The following is a 7,141-nucleotide window of genomic DNA, read 5'->3' on the forward strand; positions in this document are numbered from 1 at the left end:
AAGAAATAAAAAACTAAATTTTGACACCTCAGTGTGGGGATCTCCCCTCATGAAGTAGGCGCCTTTTTCTCATCATTACTCCCAATTTTTAATCAATAAAATGAGATATTTTCATCTCTCCTCTCTCCTATTTCAAAACTAGATCCAAAAAGTAAGCTAAATTGAACCAAAAATGGTCAAAAATTGACCAAGCTGATCTGGAAAATTCTAAAATCAATTTATTGGTTAGAGGCTCACTTTTTCCTATAAATAGAAGCGTCCCCCTTTAATGGTGTTTATGCACTGTTTGATTTTTATGCAAAGAGAGATGCATAAAGGAAATTTTTCATTACAAAAGTGTTATTCTCATTAAATTTGATTTTTATGCATAGAAAGATGCATAAAGGAAATTTTTTAATTACAAAAATGTTATTCTCATTAAATTTGGTTTTTATGCATAAATAGATGCATAACGAAATTCTTTTTATTTTAAAAGTGTTATTCCTTTTAAATTTGATTTTATGCATAAAAGGATTTTTTATATAAAAGAGTTATTCCCGTTGAAGTTGATTTTTATGCATAAATAGATGCATAAAGAATTTTTATATCAAAATTTGAATTCTCTTAAATTCTATGTTTAAATTCTATGAGTATTTGATAAATGAATAATTAAATACTCTAAGAGAGAAATTTCTATTGTTTTATATTCACACAGATTGTAAAAAGAGAATTCAAAAAAACTATCGAGATCAAAATATTTAAATAAATGAGTAATCTATTCCTCATTGGAATTCGTAACTAATTTAGAAATCAGTTAAGTGAATATTCAAAGAAAGAAATTCACGAAAATAGTAGCTGAATTATCAGACCTTTTTGAGAAAGATAGATCAGGAAAAATACTATCCGACGACTCGAACCTTGAATCAGACTATGACGAAGACCAAAATCTTTCGTCAGTTTTGAGGAAAGAAGGTGTGACCAGTTTAGAATAATACACTCAAAATTTTCGCCAAATCTGAAACTAAGTTTGAGACCCTTCGAATTGATCTGTGGATCAAGGTTATAGAATTCGAGGAATTCTGGTATGAAATTCAGAATTTCGATCAAGAAGATTTGGGGATACTGATTCAAGAAATACTCCTTGTATTCAAAAGAAAATCAAACTGAAAACTTGCATAGAAATGAGATGTGATGTGAATAGATGTGATCAGATACGATGTGAATCAGATAGATGTGAATGAATGGATGGATGTAATGTGATGTGAATAGATGTGATGAGATGAGATGTGAATAGATGTGATGTGAATCAGATTGATGTGAATTAATGGATGGATGTGGATGTGTATGTGATGAAAATAGATGTGAATGTGTATGTGAAGAATGGATGTGAATGTGTATTTGAAGAATGGATGTGGATGTGTATATGATGAAAATGGATATGAATGTGTATGTGAAGAATGGATGTGAAGGTGTATATGAAGAATGGATGTGGATGTGTATGTGATGAAAATGGATGTGAATGTATATGTGAAGAATGGATGTGGATGTGTATGTGAAGAATGGATGTGGATGAGTATGTGAAAGAATGGATGTGGATGTATGTGGATGTGTATGTGAAAGAATGTGATGTGACATGAATATATGTGGATGTGAAGTGATAGATATGAATGTATGGATAGATGTGAGTAGTGGTACATGGGAATAATTGGATGGATGTGGATGAATGAGATGAGATGTGTATGAATGAGATATGATGTGGATAGAAGTGATGTGATATAATGTGGATAGAATGCATGTGATGGGATGGTTATGAGAATGAATGTGGTGGATATGAATGAATGAATGTGATGGATATGAATGAATGTGATGTGATGGATGTAAATTGATGTGATGTAAATGAATGTGATGGACGTGAATAGATGTGATGTGATGTGAATCGGGATGTGAATGAATGAGATGTGATGTCATGTGAATCGGGATGTGAGTGAATGAGATGTGAGGTAAATTGGGATAGATGTGATATGTGATGTGAATGAATATGATGTGATGAGATGTGGATATGGGTAGATGCGAGTGGATGAGATCTGATGCGGATAAATGAGAAAAGATGGAAAATGATGTGATGAGAATGGGAATACATATGAAATAAATGAGGATTGATGTGGAACAATGTGAAAAGACGAGTTCGTTATAGAAACTGTATTTATGACCTGTTTTTAAATGACTGTTTTATGTCAAAAATACTGGGGAAGCATTTTGACCGTCTTGTGAATGAGGTCATGGAGACCTATCTGATAAAGTTGCAACAGCTGACGGAGAGTCAACGGAGGACGTCTCACGTAGCAAGGTCCGCCGAGGTCTTGACCAGCCTCGGTTCGATTCAAATGGTGAGCTTCCGATACGGTGGACCTAATAAGGAAGCGGCCTATGAGTGAAGCACTAGGTGACCTGCGTGAAGGATCCTAGAGGGTGTTGACCATACGGTGCTTAGGCTCTGAGTCGCCGAAGATACCCACATGTATGTCGTGGAAGATATTGGAACAAGGAGTAAGAGTTGTTTTCTGAATTCGGGCATGGATTTGGTTGATTGACCTTGCTAGTCCTAAAAAACGGATGAGTCCATGGATCTTTTATATGGATCTGTTGGTTGATCTTGCTGATCTTCGATGGAGATTCCATTTTGATTTTTATAAGTGAATATATTGCCAGGTACTCTGAGCTAGGAACTATTGAAAAGGCTCGTGAGTGGACAGGTGGTGAGCGCTTTGGTTGCCAATGATGCCATAAGTACACTGATGAAGGAAAATTTGGAAATTAGGATTCAACCGGATTAATTTTGGAGAATTATGATCAGTGATACCATAGTTTCATTAAAGACAGCTGAATCTGTGAAAAAGGCAATTTCATATTAGGTGTGTAAGTGGTGTGACTATTTTTAAGTTTGCATGAATATCCGGCTAGGGGGCCTGGAACTCTTTTCCCTGGTACTCGGGACAAAACCTAACCAAATTCTTAAATGGATCCCATCACTACAGTGGTTGGGCGGTTGGCTAACCCACTTTAGCACCCTTGAATTCATCGCGCAGTGGGGACAAGGATCTTTCAACTGGTATCAGAGCAAATTGGCTAAAGTAGATCAACCAAGAAACCAAAAATGTCAAAAATTTATGTAGCAGTAAAAGGTTGTAATCGTGTGATGAAATTCATACAAATTGATATTCAGAATGAAGATTCATAAATAAGTAATTGGGTCTTCAAAAGGAAGTACTGCAATTGTATGGAATCCTTGACTTGCTTGAGGCCTAGACATGATGGTGTTTACCTTAAAATTCCAAGGACCGTGACTACCTGTATATACCGAGGGTATAACTGCAGCTCTTTACTGGCAGTATATACGAGTATATCTTGGAGGAATCGCTCGTGCTTTTTGGGTGAGGGAAGTTTTTTCCGGTTTGGTTTTGGAAGAACTGAGGGATTAGTCGCTTGTCCGGATATCCGTGGTGGTGGGTGAGGCCCCGAGTGAGGGACCCTACCCCGCGCAAGAAGTGCTACTTCCGCTGCTAGCACCCCTGAATTCATTGCGCGGTGGAGACATGGATCTTTCAGCTGGTATCAGAGCAAATCGACTAAAGTGGATCAACCGAGAAACCAAAAATGTCAAAAATTTATGAAGTAGCAATAAAAGGTTGTAATTATGTGATGAAATTCATACAAATTGATATTCATAATGAAGATTCATAAATAAGTAATTGGGTCTTCAAAAGGAAGTACCGCAATTGTATGGAATCCCTGACTTGCTTGAGGCCTAGACATGATGGTGTTTACCTTAAAATTCCAAGGACCGTGACTACCCGTATATACTGAGGGTATAGCTGTAGCTCTTTACTGGCAGTATATACGAGGAAATCTAAGACCTTGAAATTATAAGCAAAAATGCTATCCAGATGATGAATTCGAATGTGGTTGATATGATTTTAAAATTTTAGTTAAGAGTTGATAAGTTGAATTGGATTCTGATTGAAAAAATGATGATTCGTGAAGTTTGGTTGAAAAGGGATAAGCTGAGCAAAACCACAATGAGAATGAATGGGACGAGTCCCTTTGATGATGTTCCTAACTGGAATGACGATAATGACTTCAGCAAATCACTGTGAGATTAGTGGATTGTGTTGACAGATTGCCACTATTAACACTTGACCTAGTGGATCAAGTTAAGGGATTACAAATTAAAAACCTATATAATTGCAATTCCCATGGAGGAATGTGGAGATGGAAATTTCAGAATTTCGATCTAATGGACCATTATTGTGTTAAGGATATGAATAATATGATCTGAAAGAATTGTTATCTGATGATGAGTTCTATATAAGGAATCTTTATCCTAGGATTTTTTTGGGTTCACCAGACTATAAGGAACCCCAAAATCAGTTGGATCTTAAGGAAAAGAGTTGTCCTCTAGTTTGCGAGATGAGGACATCTCGCGTTTTTTAAGTGGGATAGGATGTAAGATTCCTCCCTCCAGCTTTTGAGGTGTGCAGGTGTAAGAACGTCCCCTTATGATCTTATAATTATTCCCCTCTCTGAAATAAAAGAAAGATTTTGTTTTACCCTATTTTGACCTCGAGAGAGAAAATGTCTAGAGGGAGGTAATTCAAATTTGAGATATTTTTGGATATAAAAATCCTCCTAGTGTCTAAAATTATTTCCCCTGAAACAGAAATTCAAAAAAAACTTTCTAATGTGAAATTGGAATTAATTAAAAATAGGTATAAAGGACTTTAGCCTAAGGGTCCAGATTTTCAGAAATTTTTGGATTATGGTCCAATTAAGGTTCTTATGGACCAATAAGATTAATCCAAATGTACGGAGGAGATAAATTGAAGAATAAAAGAAAAACCCCCCAAAAATGAGTAAATTCTCACATAAGATGAAGAGTGAACGAAGGACCAAAGAAAAGAATTAAAAAACTGAATTTTGACACCTCAGTGTGGGGATCTTGCCTCATGAAGTAGGCACCTTTTTCTCATCATTACCCCTAATTTTTAATCAATAAAATGAGATATTTTTATCTCTCCTCTCTCCTATTTCAAAACTAGATCCAAAAAGTAAGCTGAACTGACCCAAAAATGGTCTAAAATTGACCAAACTGATCTGGAAAATTCTAGAATCAGTTTGCTTGGTTAGAGGCTCACTTTTTCCTATAAATAGAAGCCTCCCCTTTGTAAAAGCTTAATGGTGTTTATGCACTGTTACTCTGCTCCTGTCCTCAGCCATCTACATTGAATTTTTTAATAATTCAATTGTTTTTGGCCTAATCCTCTCCAAAGTGAATTGGTGGCCACTCTTGCTTCAAACAAGAGTAGAACCCTCAATCCCTCAAGCCAAAGGAGAGCTTACAAGCTCCATGTAAGCTAATTTCCTTCCTTGTTTAATGAACAATCTATGGTTTTCTTAATTTTTATGTTTTGCAGATGTTGAATTAAATTCAAATGCTATGCCTTTGATAAAAATGCCACCCCTTCTCCTCTTTACATTCCAACCTTTCTCAATCCTAGAAAGATTAACTAAAGAATTAATTAAACTACTCTTATTGTTTACTCTCTTGAATTTAGAAAATTGTGTAGATTAGAGTTCTATAAATCTAAATTGAGTTAATTTAGGTTAAATAAAGAATGATAAAAATAAGAAATGGTCAGTCATACAAAGGAGGTTATGGCAAAATTTTCCAGAATTTTGTGGAAAAGAAAGTTTGTTTTTATGTTATTCCAAAAAAGTAATTCCCACCATTTTTGCATCTAAAAGAAATATTCTAATTACTCCATGTACATATTCACCTATGAATATGCATGGATATCACTGATATTAATCATTAAATTTGATTTTTATGCATAAAAAGATGCATAAAGGAAATTTTTTAATTACAAAAGTGTTATTCTCATTCAATTTGATTTTTATGCAAAGAAAGATGCATAAAGGAAATTTTTTAATTACAAAAGTGTTATTCTCATTAAAATTGATTTTTATGCATAAAAAGATGCATAAAGGAATTTTTTTATTACAAAAGTATTATTATCATTAAATTTGATTTTATGCATAGAAATATGCATAAAAGATTTTTTTATTACAAAAGTGTTATTCTCATTAAAATTGATATTTATGCATTGAGAGATGCATAAAGGAAATTTTTTTATTACAAAGTGTTATTCTCATTAAATTTGATTTTTATGCATAGAAAGATGCATAAAGGAATTTTTTTATTACAAAAGTGTTATTCTCATTAAATTTGATTTTTATGCACAGAAAGATGCATAAAGGAATTTTTTTTATTACAAAAGTGTTATTCTCATTAAATTTGATTTTTATGCATAGAAAGATGCATAAAGGAATTTTTTTGTTACAAAAGTGTTATTCTCATTAAATTTGATTTTTATGCATAAATAGATGCATAAAGAAATTCTTTTTATTTTAAAAGTGTTATTCCTATTGAATTTGATTTCATGCATAAAAGGATTTTTTTATAAAAGAGTTATTCCCACTAAAGTTGATTTTTATGCATAAATAGATGCATAAAGAATTTTTATATCAAAATTAGAATTCTCTTAAATTCTATGTTTGAATTCTATGAGTATTTGATAAATGAATATCTAAATACTCTAAGAGAGAAATTTATATTATTATATATTTACACGGATTGTAAAAAGAGAATTCAAGAAATCTATCGAGATCGAAGTATTCAGATTAATGATTAATCTATTCCTCATTGGAATTCGTAACTAATTTGGAAATCAGTTAAGTGAATATTCAAAGAAAGAAATTCACTAAAATAGTAACTGAATTATCAAACCTTTTCGAGAAAGATAAATCAGGAAAAATCTTATCCGACGACTCGAGCCTTGAATCAAACTATGACGAAGACCAAACTCTTTCGTCAGTTTTGAGGAAAGACGGTGTGACCAGTTTTAGAATAATACACTCGAAACTCCCGCCAAATCTGAAACTAAGTTTGAGACCCTTCGAATTGATCTGTGGATCAAGGTTATAGAATTCGAGGAATTCTGGTATGAAATTCAGAATTTTGATCAAGAAGTTTTGGGGATACTGATTCAAGAAATACTCCTTGTATTCAAAAGAAAATAAAACTAAAAAATTGCATAGAAATGAG

The sequence above is a fragment of the Cibotium barometz genome, chromosome 40 (genome assembly GCF_041138505.1).
Source record: "Cibotium barometz isolate CiBa-2024 chromosome 40, ASM4113850v1, whole genome shotgun sequence".
NCBI lineage: Eukaryota > Viridiplantae > Streptophyta > Polypodiopsida > Cyatheales > Cibotiaceae > Cibotium > Cibotium barometz.